The sequence below is a fragment of the Mus caroli genome, chromosome 9, assembly GCF_900094665.2.
Source record: "Mus caroli chromosome 9, CAROLI_EIJ_v1.1, whole genome shotgun sequence".
NCBI classification, from domain to species: Eukaryota; Metazoa; Chordata; class Mammalia; order Rodentia; family Muridae; genus Mus; species Mus caroli.
Window position 1 is genome coordinate 73,267,311 of NC_034578.1, and position 20,033 is coordinate 73,287,343.

The 20,033-nt window shown below is 37.4% G+C and overlaps 1 protein-coding gene across 2 annotated transcripts in view; it reads right to left on the reverse strand.

Moving 5' to 3' along the window:
- Hcrtr2 (hypocretin receptor 2) overlaps positions 1-20,033 on the reverse strand; it is a 98,051-nt gene that overhangs the window by 38,449 nt on the left and 39,569 nt on the right. The gene's annotated exons all lie outside the window — the stretch shown is intronic.

Consider the following 20,033-nt stretch of genomic DNA (forward strand, 5'->3'; position numbering starts at 1 on the left):
GGCAGAGGCAGAGGCAGAGGCAGAGGCAGAGGCAGAGGCAGAGGCAGAGGCAGAGGCAGAGGCAGAGGCAGAGGCAGAGGCAGAGGCAGGCAGATCTCTATGAGTTTAAGATTAGCCTGATTTACACACTGAGGTCCAAGTCAGTTAGGGCTACATAATACAACTCTGCCAAAATTAAAATAAAAACTTGATGAGTTGTAGTTGAATGAGGAGAATTAGAATTAGTAATCTTCAAAGAACAGTTATAATCACCTCATTCATGACCTTGATCCATGTCTTTCCACAAATTTGCATTGTGGACAACCAGAAGAAGAAAATATTAACTATTGGAAAGAAAAACAAACAAACAAACAAACAAACAAACTAGCCTACTACTACCTCACCTTAACTCAACCCCACCTTTTGTCAAATACTTAGCCAAATCGTTCATGTACTTATATTGTGCTATTTGGGAAAATCTTACAGGAAGACACCAGGCATATTTGTGTGTGAGAAAATTGAGACAAAAACATTTATTGGACCTGTTAATAACTCACAAAGTATAAATAGTAGTAAGTTCCAAGTGATAATTGTGTCCTTCACCACTTAGTTTGTCTCCACTTTTGAAAACGAAGAGGTAGTAATAGAGTATATTTAAATTCTAGGCTCCAATTCTCTCTTTATTACTCTCAATGGCCACTGAACATCACGCTGAAATCTGACCTGCTTGGCCTCCTTACCACACTGTGGAACCTTCCTTCTTTAATGCTGTGCGGCCCACTCAACTGCTTTTTATGGAAAGAATATCAATTACTGCACACTGTGCCCTCCACCTGTCTGACACATACAAATTTCAAAACCACCAGTTTCGAAATCTATGCCTGCATAGAGTGCTAGCTTCTTCTGCTAATGAATTCCAGTAAATGGAACTGTGAATGTGTTTTCAGGGTATCCTTAGCCTGTTAGGGTTGTCATGGAAATGACGCTGTGATTGGTAACTTTAAGTAGTGGCATTTAAGTGCCCGAGTAAGAACTTATTTTTGACAATCATCTACTATAGAAGGAGTATCTTGTGTATTGTATGCATGCATTACCTGTCAATTAAAAAACCTTAGGCCTATGGCTAAAGCAGGAAATAGAAGTGGAACACCCAGGAGGAAAAAGAATTCTGGGATAGAGCCAGGTGAGAGGTCCAGGGGAAAAGATGTGAGGAGAAGGATGCATGGCACAGGTAACTAGCCATGTGGCAAGATGTAGGTTAAAATAATTGTGTTATTTTGGTTATGATGTAGTCAGATTAGAGCCTAGCTATATGGCCAAGGTATTTTCCAATATATTTTGAGTCTGTGTCTTATTTCTGGGAGGGACTGGGAGGAAGAACCAAAGCTTAACTTCTACAAAATGGTGCTCAACTGACAGCAGTTAGAAGCCAAGCTTACAGCCAGAAAAGGCCTGGGTAAAAAGCAGAAAAAAGTCAGGCTAGTCTGGCCTCTTTAAATGCATACATACATAATACATATACATACATACAAACATACATACATATATATACATACATACATACATGCATACAAACATACATACACACATACATACATACACACATACATACATGCATACATACATACACATACATACATACATACATACACACACACACACACACATAAAATAGACCAAAATAGACCAAAACCAAAGCTTCCCAGAACAGCACAAGATGAGCTGCTGGGAAGGAAGATTCCTAGCCAAGGAGAAGGAGCCTACAGAGAGATAATACAGAATATGGCTTTTTAAAAGAAGCCCCTAGTAAATTTAACAGCAGAACACAGAAGTTGTGGCTTCTCCCAAGGGCAGAGTGGATGAGAAAGAGGCAAAACTGGCCTGAAGTTCAACAATCTACCATTAGAATTTTCGTATCCTGGCAAAAATACATCCACTAGTTGCTAAGGCTGAAATTAGCTCTCACCTCCCAACATGAAATTTAAGAAAATATTTATACTTTGGAAGATTTAGTTTTTGAATACTTCACTCAATCCTTTAACTTCAGCAAGGTGACAGCCAAAGCATCAGGTGGCCTTAATTAGGATACACTCCAATGCTTCCCCTTGAAGGTGATACTGCCAAATATATTATTTTACATAAATATTTGAACTATACATATCTTAGCAACTGGAAAGCACATGCTTATGGATTATAATAAGAAAAATGAATACCAAATAATATTGCTGGGACCTTTTTAATATATGCTAAACTGTGCAAATTAGACCCAGAAAAGAACATGCAGTTAGTTCTCCTAGCCCCCAAGCCTGTTTGGAAGATCTCCCTTGCTTCCTCCTAGCTTTAAGGTGTGGTCTGATGGTAGTTATGGTTGAGTCTGCAAACTTTACATGTGTAGTTCCAATCTCTGCCTCAGTGGTCACATGATGCTCTCCCTTGTCTAGATTTTTGCACAGTCATCTTCTTACAAGATCATATTCATGTGGGGTTACAGGTTCACCCTAGTACAGTGTAACTTCATCTTCACAAATTACATCTCCAATGACCCAATTTCCAAAAAGGATCACCTTTGGCACCTGTAAAGTTGGCTCAGTGGCCAAAGTATCAGCTGCTCTTTAAGAGGACCAAGGATAGATTCCCAGCACCCATGTGGCAGTGGTTTAGAACTGTCTGTAACTCCAGTTCCTGGGGATCTGTGCCCTCCTTTGGCCTCCCCAGGCATCAGATATGCATGGTATACAGAAATACATTCAGGAAAAAAGTCATGCACATAAAACAAAAAATTTAAAAGCATGTATACAAAGAAAGCCACTGTCTGAAACAATAGAAACCAGGATTTCACTGTATCTTCTGCAGTTAAGGGGCAACATTGAACAGTAGCTATAATGAATTTAAAGTATTTAAAGACCACTGTTATGCCTGTTCTCCCAGTCTTTTCATCTCTGGCTAAATCCATAAGATTCTCACATATTTCTGTCATTCTGTATCACTTGCCATTGGTCCCTATATTATGAAGACATTCTAGGTTATCAGTAATGACTCTCAATGAGCCATATGTAAATGCAAGCGTTTCTATATTTAGTATGTTGAGCAAAGAAGAAGACTGCTGTGTTTTCTATCTTAGTGTCATGACATAGTGCTATACCTATTGATGATGGCATTGCTCAACCTGTATCAGAGACACTTCTTTTTGCAGTGGATGGTAACTAACAGAGACCCAAACTAGACAGTGTGCTGAGTGACATACTCATTGCAACACTCATTCCTAAAAGGGATGTCTTCATCAAACCCCTCTCAGGAAGGCTCAGGGATCTACGTGAATGAAGTAGAGGGAGAAAGATTATAAGGTAGGGAGATGCTGGATCACTCCAAGGATACAGTATATTCCAGACAAAGCAGGATTGATGCACATGCCAACTCAGAGACTGTGGCAGCACAGAGATAGGTTGAAGGCAGAGAGGGTCCCAGCACTGAGAGGGGAAGGGACCACTAAATCCAACAACTGACCAAAAAGCCATTTTAATAGGGTGACACTGGTTATATCAACAATACTCCAGTGTAGGCTCTATGCCCAGGAGCACTGGGCAAAACAAAACTATAGATTTGTTTTTCTTTTTGGAGTATGTGTGTGTGTGTGTGTGTAAGAGAGAGAGAGAGAGAGAGAGAGAGAGAGAGAGAGAATGAAAGAATGAGAGATGATCAAAATATATGAAAAAAAAAAAGCATAGACTGTTGCCGACCATATTAAGATAGGCATTCTCATCTCAATTAACATAATTACCTCCAGAGCTACCTGGGACTATACCACCAATCAAAGAAAACACATGGTGGGACTCATGGTTCTAGCTGCATATGTAACAGAGGATGGCCTTGTCGGTCATCAATGGGAGGAGAGGCCCTTGGTCCTGTGAAGGTTCTATGCCCCAGTATAGGGAACTGCCAGGGCCAGAAAGCAGGAGTGGGTGAATTGGGGAGCAGGGGGGAGGGGGGAAGGGGTAAGGGATAGGGGGTTTTAGGAGGGGAAACTAGGAAAGGGGATAACATTTGAAATGTAAATAAAGAAAATATCTAATAAAAAATTTTTAAAAAAAGAAACTCCCTCACAAACACTTTGCCCAGAGGCTTGTCTCTGGTGATTCTAAATGCTGTAAAATTGAAATTCAGCATTAATCATTACACATTATTACAGTAGAGGTTAACAAAAGGGAAAAATCAATAAAGAATATTGTCAGGAGAGTCCTGGAGCAGTTTATGTTAGAGCTTTATGTTAGGTTGTATTATTCTGCCACTAAAAAATAAGGGTAGTGTTTGTATTATGCCCATTCAAATATTTATAGATTATGACTTTGCTTACCCACAAGGCCTTGCTTCTCTTGAACTTTCACCATTTTTCTTATACATAGTAAGGTAGCTCCACTCCTCATTGCCCTGGCCTTGCTTGTGTAAACATTCCACATTGTCAGGACCTGTTTCTAAATGGCCTGTTAATGACACACAACCCTATAGGTATGTTTCCTGATCTGTGCACATGTGAGTTTGTTTACTCACTCTTTCAAGACCAAAAGGTACAATAGTAACCATTTTCTTCTTCTACAGCATGCCAAACTCATCCAAAACTAGATTCAAGCCTTTACTCAGATTTAATATTTCTCTGAAATGTAATATCCTCTCTTTTCCCCAGTGACCAATGCTTGAAATCTCCACAATGTCTTCCACCTGTCATGTTTTTTTTTTTTTCCCTACTCCTATTGAAAGCATCCAGTGTCACTGTAACCATTAGCAACAGCAATGTCATGCCCCTCTGAGAGCTCCTGGCAAAACATCTGCTTTTATCTTTATGGACAGTGTTCTTTGATCACATACTCTAGTTACATTAACTCTTTAATTTTCACCGGAACCATCTCTGTGGAAGATGTAGGTTATCTCTGTTTGTTGAATTAATTTTTAATTAAATACTTTCCCACTCATTGTCCCCTCCAATTCCTGCCACATGCCCCTGCTCCTCAAATTCATTGCTTCTCTTACTTTAATTATTATTATACATATGCATAAATATATCAATGTGACATGTCAAGTGTGTCTAATGTTCTTGGATATATTTTGGGGGATCACATTGCATTAGATAATCAATTGTGGGCTCAACCCAGTGGAAGACTAGTTCTGTCTAGTAGAGCATACCTGCCTGTAGTTCTTTTCTAGGGGTGAAAATCTGTGATGTCTTCCCCTTCCTGTTGACATATATAATGCTATTGCCATTCTTCATGTCTTATTTAGGCATCCATATGGACAAATCATCATTGATATAGCTTCCCTGTCATTTTAGGATGCAATAGCACAGCATATTACAGCATTGCATTTTTTACACTGCTCTTGACAAATATCTCCTCAGCTTTAGGTATGGGGTTTGTGCTGTTGATGTGCCAGTTTGTCCTGAGAACTTTATGATCACTGTTCTTTGTATTTTAACCAGTTGTAGCTTTCACTAATGGTCTTCTTTGTTCCAAAGAGAAGCTTCTTTCATAAGGGGTGATAGCTATACATATTTGTGAGTTCATGGAGAAGTGTTTAGACTTAGAAATTATACTAGCTTAGGATGGTGGTAGTAGTGGGTTCCTTTCTATTCATGACCTCAACAGCCCCAGGTATTTGACTATGTTTACACTACTCGGCCTGATTTCCTTCCTGTTGAGTAGACCTTAAAATCCAATTAGATATCTTTTGTTACTGCCAAGATATGAATGCCACTCTTGTACCTGTAGGGATATCTTACCATTATGGTCACTGTAATGGTTCATATTTATAGGCATCACAGCTGTGTAGGATTATTGGTTTCTTCCCTTCCTTGGCAACAGTCCTCAGAGAAGAGACACTGTATCATATTCAGTTTGACTCTTTTGAGCCTTGAGTTTAAAGTGCACAGTGTCTTCAGAAATAGAAATTTATGCTCAACTTCTAGGAGGCAACCAAGAGCAGATACAGCCATATTGTTTTGGGGAGTCTTTTGGACATACTGGGCCAACAACTCAAAAAAATTTCCCATGTCTGGTAATGGGGTATGTGTCAGTCTATGATTATTAAGGGGAGCATTATCACTCTAAGTAGCATAATTTTATTGAACGTATACATATATACTAATACACACGTCATGTAATTTCAGGAAAATATGGAATAATATGATTCTTCATGAGATTTTCAAATATTCTTGATGCCACTTATCCTTCTTCCCTCTCTCTTATTCAATATACACACCCTCCTGCCTCACCCACATTTCTTCCATTTTCCCCTTCATAGCACCTGGATCCCTTTATTTCTCTCTTTAGCACTCCCTTATCCCATGGTCCAGTTTTACCTTCTTGGTTTCTGTGGCTACTCCAGCTTATACACTCACATCTGAATATTTAAAACAAGGAAAGAAAAGGAGGGAAGATATGTGCCTCTTGTCTTTCTGAATCTACATGACTCAGTATAACATTTTCAATTTCCATTGTTTATCTGCAAATTTCATTATCTTTTTTTTTACAGATAAAGAATATCCTATAGTGCATATGACCACATTTTCATTATTCATTCATCAGTTGAAGGACATTAAAATGGTTGTTTGCCTTCCCTAGCCATTATAAATAGAGTGGCAATGAACATGTCCAAGCAAGTATCTATGAAGTAGGATATTGAGTTCTTGGGTATAAGCCAAGGAGATGTACAGCTGGGTCATATGGTAGATTTATTTTAGCCTGTGAAAAAATTCTCCACATTGATTTCAAGAGTGGCTACACCAGTTTTCAATTTGAGCCACGATAAATGAGAGCCCTATTTCTTCACAGTCTCTCCAGCACTGGTTCTGAGTGGTTTTTTTGACCTTAGACATTTTTACAGGGGTGAGATGAAATCTCAAAGTTGTTTTAATTTTTATTTCTCTAATTACTAAAGATGATGGACATCTTTTGAGATATTTTATAGCCATTTCTATTTCTCCTATTGAAAACTAGTCATATGGATATGACTCTGGCTGGCTGGTCATCTCAGTTCCTCTGGCTCAAAACTCCTTTCCAGGCTAATTAACTCTAGCTTCTCTTTATCTGCCTCCCTTGAATTGCTCTGCTTGCCCTTGTACTAACTTTAGTAACATGTGCTAATCTTCCATATCTTTCTAATTCTCTGGGATTAAAGGTATGAGCTAAGGGCTGAGCCACACCATAACACAATCTCAGGGTTCACAGTATGATCAAGTATCCTGCAACATTTATGTCATTCTGTGTCTTTAATGTTATTAGTTCCCTTATGAAGTTGGCACTATAGAGTTGGGTGCATGTATGTTTAGGTTGTAATGTTTTCTTTTGTTAAATGTGCCCTTTATTAAAATAATGCCTCCTTTATTTCTTCTGATTTGTTTTAGTCTGCTTGGTTCCAGGTCCCATTTGATTAAAATATATATATATATATATTTTTTTTTGTCAATCCTTTCACTCTACAGTTGCACCTATTTTTTAAAGCTAAAGTGTATTTTTTAAAAAAGAAAACAGAAAGATGAATTTAGTTTCTTAACCCATTCACCCTGAGACTGAAGAGCTGAGACTGTAGACTTCTGTTGGTTTTGTGTCTGATGTGGACATAGAGAGGGATGAAAATTAACATAGGACCTTCAAGTTATGGTGGATAAGGCCTGCCTGGGAGGGAAGAAATCAGGTGGACAAAGGGGGCTTGGCTGGCACTCAGTATGTGAATTCTAGTCCAAACCAGGAGTATGAAGACTATGTGGGTAGGGGCTTACTAGATAATGCCTGTGAACTGGATATTGGACCTGGGCTAGATCTAAGAAAAGTACAATATGAGTAGGATCAGGAACACTTAGTGCACTGGGCCATGGTATAAATTATTTGGTGACAGACTGGATCTGGGAGTTGTATTCAGCATGTAAAGGATGAAGTTGAGTGGGCACAGAAAGCCTGGACTGGCACATGGGATGTGTGCCCAAGTCTGAAGCCTGGTGATCACATGAGTGTGGTTCACCATAATAGGCCTGGACACTGAATGTGGGGCCTAGGCTAGATTCTAGTATTGTGGAGGGTTTGTGATGGGTAGAATTAGATGGACTCACTAGGATGAGTCTCAGTGCAAGATATACAGTTGGCTAGAAGATGGAAATATAGCAGAAAGGATGAAGTCAGGTGACTGTAGCAGGGCTGGGCTGGTACTAAGCACCTAGAACTAGATCTGTAGAAGTGTTTCTTGCTTTGGAGATTTGTTCTTTCCCTTTTGGGGTAATTATTTGTATCTCTGTTTAATATTATCTCCACTTCTCAGGGTGTAAATGACTGAATGGTATTTGGTGTTCAATCTTGGGGCCACTCTTGGTTTGCCTGTGGAAATCTAGGGTAGTCTTAGAGATATGTGACAGTCTGGTCAGACTCTACATGAAATGGGATCCCCAGCAAGGTTGTGGGTGGTGTGAATGGCAGGCAGGCAGACAGAAGGGGAAGTGTGTCTGGAGACTTCCAGGTTCTTCGAGAGGGTAACAGTGGGATGCAGATGTTTGGTAGAGTGGTAGGTGGGACTACAAGCAGATAGATGGAAAATGGAGTTCCCAGGTAATCTTCCTACTACTGGAATCTAGTGGGATTGTATCCATCTACCAGAGCCCCCAGTGAAACACACAGAAAATCAGTGAATGTGTGGCATCTCACTTGCTTGTTAAGTATCGTGGTGGTTTGAATATGCTTGGCCCATGGAGTGGCACTAGGTGGTGTAGCTTTGTTGACATTTGTGTGGTTTTGTTGGAGAAAGTGTGTCACTGTGGGGGTGGGCTTTGAGACCTTACTTCTAGCTTTCTGGAAACCAGTCAGTCTTCTCCTGTTTGCCTTTGGAACAAGATGTAGAACTCTCAGCTTCCCCAGTGATATGTCTGCCTAGACACTGTCATGCTCCCACCTTGATGCCAATGGACTGAACCTCTGAACCTGTAAGCCAGCCCCAGTGTTAGACGTTGTTCCTCACAAAAGTTGTCTTGGTTATGGTGTCTCTTCATAGCAATGAAACAGTAGCTAAGACAAATATCATAAGTGCATAAAGCATTAGTCTCAGGGTTCCCAACATACAAAAGGACAAGGCAGGAAGATTGCAAGTTTCAGGACAGCCTGGGCTACATATGTAGACCCAAAAACAAAAACAGCAGAAACACAAAAAGTTTAAGCTGGTATATTTTATGTTATAGATTTTTATCACAATTTACAGAATTGTCTCTGAAGATAAAAAAATCCATAAAAATAGTTGCAACATAATAACATCTTTCTGAAAATTTTTGTATGACAATATCTTTTATGAATTTACCTTATTTGAAACCGATAAGTACAAGTTGATAACTATATGTAATAATGGGGGAGTGCAGTATTTTAAATATATGTATTATTGTATAATGGTTAAAATAATACAAGTGTATCTGTTCACTCACATAGCTGCTATTTATGGTAAAACTTTATAATTTTTTCTCGTAATTTTTAAAAATTAGAGTACATTATAGCTCCCTGTTAATGTCCTGCTATGCACAAGTTCACCTGAACGTCCCTCTTCCCCAGCTATGACTAGTAAACATGGATCGATATTTCCTCATTCACTGTTACCGTATCTTCTTAGCTCCTGTAGGTGCTATCCTAGTCTCCTTGATTATGAGATCATCTGAGTTTTTTTTTTCAGATTACTCATATGAATGAGACCATGTAAACTTGTCTTTATGTCCATTGCTTATTTCAACTAAAATTACAATCTCAAGCTCCATCCGTATTGTTGAAAATAAAGGATTTTTGGAGCCTTTGTAGCATTTCATTTTGCTTATGTAACATTTTCTTCATTCATCCCTCGATTATTGGGCACTTTGGTTATCCCTATTTCTTGACAGATATGAATGGTGAAACAGTTAACATGGCAGCACACATCTCTTGGACTCATAATTTCATTTCTTTTTGGTATTTATTAGAAGTGGACTTCTAGAAAACTTCAAACCTCCTAGGAGCTGAAGTTGTGTAAGAAAACTTGTGCATGATCCACCTTTCCCAGGTAAATTGTTTCTTCTCTTTCTCTCCTTCTCCTAGCACTCAGCCACCTGCAAATCCACAAGCTCGGTTTCATACACAGAACCAGCAAACACACCATCTTCATGTACCACCTATCTTTCCATCTTTCCTGGATGAGTTGCCATCTCTTTCCTAGACTCACTGCTGTCTACAGATCCACAAGTCTAGTCAGATCTGGGTCTGGGACCCTCCTTCATTTATGAACACTCTTTGCCTTTCTCAGGGATAAGCCCCCTTATTTGTAGTCCATTCAGAGTGGTCAGCCTTGAAATCATACATACATACATACATACATACATACATACATACATACATACAAAAATGAACTCAGGAGAACACACATACACATGAATAAATACACACATGAATAAATGTACACATGCATAAATACACACATGCATAAATACACACACATGCATAACTAAACACATACACACACGTAACAATAATAAATAAAAGAGGCTATCAACTTGAAGGGTAGGAGGCTTGGGAGGGACACAAGGGAGGGTGGCTGAGAGGGGCTGAAGAGAGGAAAGGGAGAGGGAAAGTTATGTAATTCTATTTCAATTAAAAACATTTAAAAATTAACAATTACAGTCTCATTGTGCTAATGTAGTATCAAAGAGAGAAAACATGATTTATTGTAGAAACTTTCATTGTGTTCAGTGAAAATAAGAATTATCTAAAACACAAAATTGAAGCATAGATCAGCAGTGTAGGTATTTACACATTGTCTTATAGATATTCTAATGAGATATTACAACTTTATTCTTTTCTAATTTGCAGCTATATATAGAATATGCATTGAGACACTTAAGAAGACAATCTCTCATCTACATTCATATAAAGTATTAACCATTTCAAGAAATTTGTAAAAAAGAGTGTAGTTCCATCTAGTACCACCAAGTGTCAGTGGAAGCCTTTGGAGTCACCTACCTTGGCATCTCAAGGAAGTTTTCAACTTTGAATCAATTGTAACTTTTATTATAATGTGGAAATTAATATGTCCATTTAAAGTCACATTTCACATGACAGAAAGAATGCTGACAGAAGAATAAACCATCCTGTGCAATCTCAATTTATGAAAATGAGTTAGTCAAGATGAAATAATGCAAAAGCCAGCAACAAAATCTAGGTGGTGGAGCCTGCAGTTAACCTTTTCAGTATCCTGTATTGAGTCATTCATGGAATAACTAGGGGGTAGATATAGGAACCCAGGAAGTCATCAGTATATCCCTAATTCTAATATACCACTAAGGCCCTTTCCATGTCTGTGGCCCTCCTTATTTGTAATTTTGGTTTTAATGCCCGTCTCCATATGTAACAATAGACCTGTCATATCAACCCTTATCCACCTCCCCACTTAGGCAAAGTTCTCTATATCTCTCTTGCTCAGAAACATTACACAAACAGTGTTTCCATTTTTACATGCTTCATGGCTGGATTCTTGTCATAAGTGCAACTGAATTATTATGAATTTGTCAACCAAATTTTCAATTAATATTAATAAATAGGAAACTTTTTAAATGCTACTATAAATGTACAAGTGTCTAAAATGACCTTCACTTTTATTTACTTAAGAAAATATAGGTCTGTAAGTGAACAGGTATCTTGGGTACACCTGATTTTTATGTGAATGTGGCCAGGTCTTCTATTAAAGACTAAGAATGTCACCATGGTGCTGATGCTGGGAGGGAGTAATTGCATCACTATAGGAGGAACTTGCTGGGAAGAGATGTAGAAAAATACTGTCTTCATGTACATGCATAGATACATAGATACATACATGCATACATACATACATACAGTGAAAGAAAGAGGGGAATATGGGAGAAGGAGGAAGAGAGAGAGGACAGGGGGAGAGTTTAGTGATAAATTCTTACAGAAGGAAAAAAAACAGTGTAAAGAGTGTTGAATATGTTTAGCAACTGCCTCTGCGTACTACTGGGACTCACCAGCCGGAGGGATGGACTGATTCAGAACTGTCTCTAAACCTTTTGTGTAAAAGCTCCCAGAGAGACAATATCACAGTTATTAATATGTATGAATAGGCAACTAAGGCTCCACTGAAGCACTGGACCAGAAGTTGTGTAGTCAGGTCCTGAGATAGTGTCGATGTGTCCTATATAGTAATTATTTCAATTTAGAGTCGTTTGAGTGGAGTTTGTGTTGCTCATTTCTTTCTTTGTCATTCTTTACAGGTAAGTCACTGCAAGTCCCTACCCTAGTGCAGTTCTACTCAATTGTACCTGCATTTTTACCCTGTGTCAGAGATGTTTTGGGGCACGTGGCCAGTTTTCATTTCTGACCTTTCTGAACTCAAGAGTTGACACACACAAGCCTTCTAGTGTCATTTGGCTTCTGTTCAATCTAATGTCAGAAGGACCTCATAGTTTGATCAGTTTACAGAAGAAAATTTTTCTTTCAGTATAAAATATATGTAATCCTGAATTCCCTTGTTTTCCTTCTCCCCTGCATTTCCCTTAGTTACTGTTATTTGTTTTTCACCCCTCTAGGGTTCATCTCTGGTAGACTGATGGTTACAATCAAAAATCTGAGTCTAGTTCTTGGATAGCTCTCACTTTTAATATCCCAAGTGTCTTATGCTGTGGTAGCCAAAAAAAAAAAAGTAACTGGAGGAATTTAAAAATTACATGTGACTTTGATATAATATCAGAAAGATCAATTTTGAAACTATGTTTCAATTTTAAATCAATAAATTCATGGCCAAACACTGGTAAAATATTAATGATACAAAGGTTACAATGGAGCTTAAATAGAAGGCTTCAGTGGGTGAATGATTAGCTATAACATAAACATGAATTATCCTCAAAGAAGATGTGAGGAAAATTACATGTGGTGTCAAACATTTGTCAACAGTCACTGAACTGGAAAGAAAGAATTAAGAGACTGTGTTCAGGAGCAGAAATATAAGATGAAGAATCCAACCATGGTTCAGAAACACATGTAAATTATCCTACTGTGAAAATCCAGTATATTTTGTAGTTCTATTTTTCACGACATATATTTCATTTAGAGGTAAACATTTATGGTTCACTGGAATAGAGACCATAATTACAGCAGTTGAATGAATAAGATAGCAATGACCTAAGTCATCCAGAAGATGGAGACTACTCAAGAAAATCCAGTTGTCCCCTGAAGTCACATTTGCTGCATTATCCTACACACAAAAAAAGTATATTCCTGGTAGCAGCAGATAAGTTTGCTGCAGTTCAAATACCCTATAAGACATGTGGAACCTAAGACCATGGGAGCAGGGATCAGAGCACCTTGCACATGCCCAGTCTCTCTAAATCATCAGAGCCACGTAATTTGCTTCTTTGCAAATGGAAGACCATCTTCATGGCAATAAACAAAAGGAAGAGCATCTTTGGGTTAAGAACAGCAGAAAGAAAGGTCCCAGTACTCAGTTCCTCTGTTAAAATAATATGAGTGTGCTGAAGAAAACAGAGAGCTGAGCTCTTGGGAGACTGTGAGCTGAAACTTGAGAAATCCAAATGAAAAGAGGAAAATTACTGGAGTTCAGGCTAATCAAATCAGCTAACATTTTTGCCTGTAGCTGTAGCTCCAATCATAAACTCTTAAGGGAAATAACTGTAGCAGACATGGGATCCAAAATGATGAAGTCCATATCCTTTCTCCACTGACTAGAAAGAATGTTTCTGTCTCAACACTAACTGCACAAAGAAAATAAATTCTCTAGGGAAAAGAAGACAGTGTAATTCGAAGCATCAAATACTTTCTACAATGATTTTTTAAATTATTATTAAAAATGCCACTCCACAATCCAATAAAAACTGCACCTGTGCAAGAATACAATACAACACAACAACAATCTAGGCAGGAAAAAATTGAGAAAATTGAGGATGACTGTATAATAATTGTAATAGATTGCTTGTTGTTATTGAGACTATTGGCTAATAATCAGAGAAATTAAAGAGAATGTACAACTAAAATATGGAAAATCAACAAATAGATTTTACTGATTAGATGGAGAGGAAAACAGAAAATGCAGAAAAGCATACTAGTAAAAATATGCAAGAAATTACATTCTTTACATGTGTGTAGAGAAAACAAAGTGAAAGAAATATTTTGGAAATACTAGCCAGGAAGATATATCCCTCAAGATTTACCCCAAACAGAACTATAGCATCCATTCACAGATTTAAGAACTAGCCAAAAATCAACTAAAATAAATATGAAAGAAACTCATGCTTTTCTATAAAATTGCTGAAAAGTAGCATTGAGGATAATCTTAAAGTACAAAGAAAAATGCATCATCATTAAATCATCATAATGAAATTGGCAGTTAAGTGGAGCCCAGATCACTTCCTTTTTCTCTTTATCACATTCTACCCCTAGGAAAATAGTATTTTAATAAAGCTCTGATCACAAGCTGATTAAGTTAAACATGGAGAGCTCACTAACACACTTTATTTTTAATTTATGAAAAAATCACACACACACACACACGCATATAGTAAATAACCGAAACAGTAAATTTAAATTTAAAAAAGTCGATAGTATTTAGTACGTGGGTACATCAAAAAATATAAAAGATGCTACTTGATGCATCTGTTTGAAAATGTCAATTTATGTCCATATTTATTACAGATAATGACTTTTGTTGGTGCCATCCCTGGTGTTGATATTTTTAAAATTTTTCAATTGCAGGACCACATATACATACATGTATTTCTGGGGAAAGTGTCATGAAAGGAATACATCTTGGAAGCTACTGTTCAGACTAAGAAATAATGTATGATCACTGCTCAGATGTGATGATGTTCTTGTGTCTTCTTTGATAACATCTACTCTGTAGCCAAAAGGAAACTCATGTGCTGACTTGCAAAGCAACAGATTAAGATTTACTGTTGTTATCCTTATCTAAATGAATAAAAAAATATCTGTTGTTGTATATCTGTGATTTTCATTCTATAGCAATTGCAAGGTCATTCATGCTTTATGGATAACTTAGGGCCTTTGTTTTGATTGTTAAATAATATACCAGTGTATGTTACTACCTTATCTCTATTGCATTCTGTTGTGGTAAACATTTTGAGTTATTCAGACTCCCTCTCTCTCTCATATATAATACACACACACACACACACACACACACACACACACACACGTATATATCCTACTTTCTTTTTATATCTTTCAAGATACATGTAGGTAAACTTATACTAACTTTAATAAAAGTGCATTTGTAGAGCATGACAGTAGCCATCATCACTGCTACATAACTGCCAAGAGCAGTACTTGATGTAGTTGAGTCTTTATTCTTATAAGCAGGTGAGAGAAAACCTCAAAATGTAGTTCTTTAATATACTTACATTTAGTACTGTTGCATGTTTTTTCCCCAGGTTATAGATATTTTGACAAATTTGGTACATTTTGTTTACGGTTTGTTTTAATATTTGTTATTTATACATTGGCAATTTGAGATTTGTGTAGGAAACGACTCTATAGGTCTTATTAGAGATATCTTGTGAAAAGATATCTTGGGTGCTTCATGGCTACTTTAGAATATGACTCCTTTTAAAATTAGCATGATGGTTACTTTGTTTAAATGTATACTTGTTTTAAAATGAAGAATTTTTTAAATAGTATTTGTGAACACTTATATCTCTACTATTGTATATTATAATATCTAGTGCTCCTTTGAATTTTATATACCATTTTAAATCAGTGATCTTTCATTGTTTTCTTTTCTTTTTATTATTTATTTACTTATTTATTTATTGCACTCAAGATTCTATTTCCCCCACCCTGGTCCACCCTCCAACTGTTCCACATCTCATACCCCCTCCCCTCCCCACCGTTTCTACGAGGATATCCCCACTCTCCACCCAACCAGACCTCTAAACTTCCTTGAGCCTCCAGTCTCTTGACAGTTAGGTGCATCTTCTCTGACTGTCAGGAATTCTTTTTAACAATCTAGTTGGTGGCCAGTAAGTGGTTGCTATCATGCGGTATCCATATGACTAATTGTCTCTTTTATATTAGAGTATTTACCACAAATGTTCAACTTAGAAGAGAACAATACTTTAAGTATATCATAACACCCATCTTTTCTAATTTTTCCAACTTAGATTATTTCACACACATAAACCCACTAAATAATATAGAGTATCTCAGCTGTAGGCTGGAAACAACAGACTGACCTTAAATAAGAGCATGAGACTCGTCTTCACCTTACCAGAAAGCATGGGAAAGCTTTCTATCATGACATAATGCCCCATATCTACCATAAACCACAGTGGCTTCTGCTTTATACTGACTTGTTTTTAAAAGATGCAAACACAATTATTTCTTTATTATTATATGTATAGCTTAATTAGCCTTAGTATTTGTAATAACGGTTTTCTTGCTGCCCTTGAATGTCATTTCAATAGATGAATACATAATTGACAGCAGCATCTATTTGCATATTTCCTAAACATGACTTGCTTTAACCTTTTGTAAGAAAACAGTGTACAGCTGAGATTTGGGTAACAGTGATCACTTTTAGCCTATTTGCTTATTATTGCTTCAGCTTTAATATGTGTTCAGGTGAGATATGTGTACCTATCTCAGAGAGATGTTTCAATGAAGAAAGAATTTCTCCCAGTTTAGATTATAAATGTATTATAGATACTCACTAAAAATGTATACTTCCAATAGAGTAAAAATGTGATCTCTGGCATATGACAATCAAGACTTTACAAATGATTATTTCAGAAACTTAATTGAAGACATTATTTGAATTCCATTTTAAAACTGTCCATTAGTTATCCATAAGCATTCCCTCGTTTTTTGAGCTGTCAATGACTAAGGTAAGATGACATCCTTTTAAACAGCATGTGGGAAATAGATTGATTAAAAATAAATCCAGCCTTAGTCAAGAGGTGAGGTGGGGACTGTCCACCTAGTGACACAAGGAGCAAGAGCAACGGCACGCTCTCTGAGGCTTCAGAACTCATGTCCCATGGCTTCAGTTACGGTTGTAAATCAATTCAGGGTTGTAGGATGCATGCCAATGGATGGATATGTAATCACCATGACACTTAATTGCCCAATTGACTCAATGATTTTTCTATCCCAGCGAATGCATATAAAAGTGAATCACATGAAAATTAATGTTGCATGCTAATGATGCAAAAGAAATTAAAATATTAAAAACTGTAAACCATATAGAATGTATGGTGTTATCATAAACTATGAAAAAATGGGCCAGAACTATTCAAACCATAGAACAGTACCTTACTGTTATTTTGATTTGTAGAAAACTTCCCAATTGTCAGTCCACAACACACATCACCCTTACCTATATTTACCATATAAAACAAACAGGCCTACGGGTATACAATTGATAGCAATATCAATTGAGTTGGTTTCTGAACTCATCTGTGAAAGTGCTGGTAACTTATGTAGAGGATTTTATAAACCCTGTTCACACTCTCTATCTTTTGTCACTAATGTACCAGGCTTTTTCTTCTAAAAAATGGATAAGCATTGAAAAGAAGCCTGTTTAAAAAAACCAGAATTTTATAAAAACTATAAGAATATTAGATTGTTAATCCCAAAAGGTTTAAGAATGCTGGTGAGGGTTGGAGAGATGGCTCAGAGGTTAAGAACACTGACTGCTCTTCCGAAGGTCCTGAGTTCACATCCCAGCAACCACATGGTGGCTCACAACCACCTGTAATGAGATCTGACACTCTCTTCTGAAGACAGCTACAGTGTACTTACATATAATAATAAATAAATATTTTAAAAAAGAATGCCGGTGAATTAGGTGAATTATGGATTTTCTAAGAAATTTGTTTTTACATAGTCTAGACATTTAAACGAGACCTCCATAGACAGGAGTGTGGTAAAACTGCAGGTGCTGCATGTTCCATTTATATACATCACTAGAACATGTTACTGGGATTTTCTTAGTTTGCATCTGCCAACATTATTAGAAAGGAATTTGTGCTTCCTATGAGAAGGCATGCTCATGAACAATACTGTGCCCTTAACTTTGAAATAAGCTAAGTACTTTTAAATGCAGAAATCCTTACAATTTGCTCTACAGTTTAAGCTAATAATATGAAGAACCAGACTTTGATATCTAGATGCCACATGATAAAACCTTACAGTATTATAAGTAAAGTTTAATATATTGTTCTTTTCCTTATTAAAAATCATAGTTGTTTCTAAGTCCCACATAAGAAAATTTCAACCCCTATGCTTTGATCTGTTTTGTTTTTTCCCCCCTTTTTTCAGCTCTCTTCCTCTATCATTAGTTTGGACTCATTTTCCCATCCTAGAGTGATGCTCTATTATAGAAATATCTCTTACAGCTTAAGAGATGAATTTTCTGGACCTTACAACCAGTAATGATGTTTAATAATACTCAATACTGTTATCTTAGTGTGTACTCAACTTGTCTGTTTAACCTGTCTTTACGAGAACAATTTAACAGCCAACCTTAATAGCCTTAGATTTCCCACGGAATCAACATTTACAACCTAAACTAATGCATGAGTGTAATCTTGCATTTATACTTTTCCATGGATGTGACCCAAAGGAAGTGCATATGTGTTTATAAATATATTAGGATCATCATTTTGTGGAAACAACAAATATAGCCTAAAATCAAAGTTATAAATGAATATCCACCATAAATATTGAATACAACATGCAGATAATTGGCAAAAATGGTGTTTATTGTACTGTTTGCTCTCTGGGTCAGATGGAATCAGTTATAGTCAGTTGGAGTCAGTCACTTAATCCTTTGTAAAACAATCTATTAGATATTTTTTGTAAAATATCCCTAATTCTGCCCTCATGTCATGCTTTCTGTGTTGTTCATTGAAAAAGGAGTGCAAAGCCCTTTGTTAAGGACAGGCATAGATACACATACAGGAGTAGATTCACAAGATAGTCTTCAGACAGACACAGATTGAAAGTACACACCAAATAGAGACGTTCAAGACTCAGGGAGAGTAAAGTAGAGAATTCAAAAGACACCAAAAGAAAATGATGTATGTATTTCTGTCCTTAATGTGACACTGGCATCTTATTTGCGACTGAATTTATTATCAATGCACCACCGTGCAGTTCTTTCTATCATTCTGCAGGCCCATATGCTCTCTCCAGGATTCTGATTCATCTGAACTTGCTACCCTTTCCCGTCTTCAGCCATGACTTGTATATCCAGATGTTCAAACCTAAACAAGTTCCTCCCTCATTGTCTGCCTGTACTGCTGTGCCCAAACAATACAGAATTGTCTTCCAGATTTTTATCAGACCCAAATGACTTCCTGATTTCTTTTTAATTTAATTTAATTTTTAATTTATTTTTTACATTCCATATTATATCCCCCTCCCCCCAATCAACCCTGCAACTGCTCCACATCCCACACCTCCTCTCCACCCTACCTCATCTCCAAGTGGATGACCCCACCCCGCACCCCCCACCCCCCACCCCACCTGACCTCTAAATTCCCTGGGGCCTCCAGTCCCTTGAGGGTAAGGTGCATCATCTCTGAATGAACACAGATCAGGAAGTCCTCTACTGTATGTGTGTTGGGGGCCTCATATCAGCTGGTATATACTGTCTGTTTGGTTGTACAACTTTTGAGAGATTTCAGGGGTCCAGATTAATTGAGACTGCTGGTCCTCCTACAAGATTGTCCTTCTCCTCGGCTTCTTTCAGCCTTCTCTAATTCAGCAACAGGGGTCAGCAGCTTTTGTCCATTGGTTGGGTGCAAATATCTGCATCTGACTCTTTCAGCTGCTTGTTGGGTCTTTCAGAGGGCAGTCATGATAGATCCCTATTTGTGAGCGCTCCATAGCCTCAGTAATAGTGTTAGGCCTTGGGACCTCCTCTTGAGCTGGATGCAACTTTGGGCCTGTTGCTGGACCTTCTTTTCCTCAGGCTCCTCTCCATTTCCAACCATTTCTTTCAGACAGGAACAATTAGGGGTCAGAGGTGTG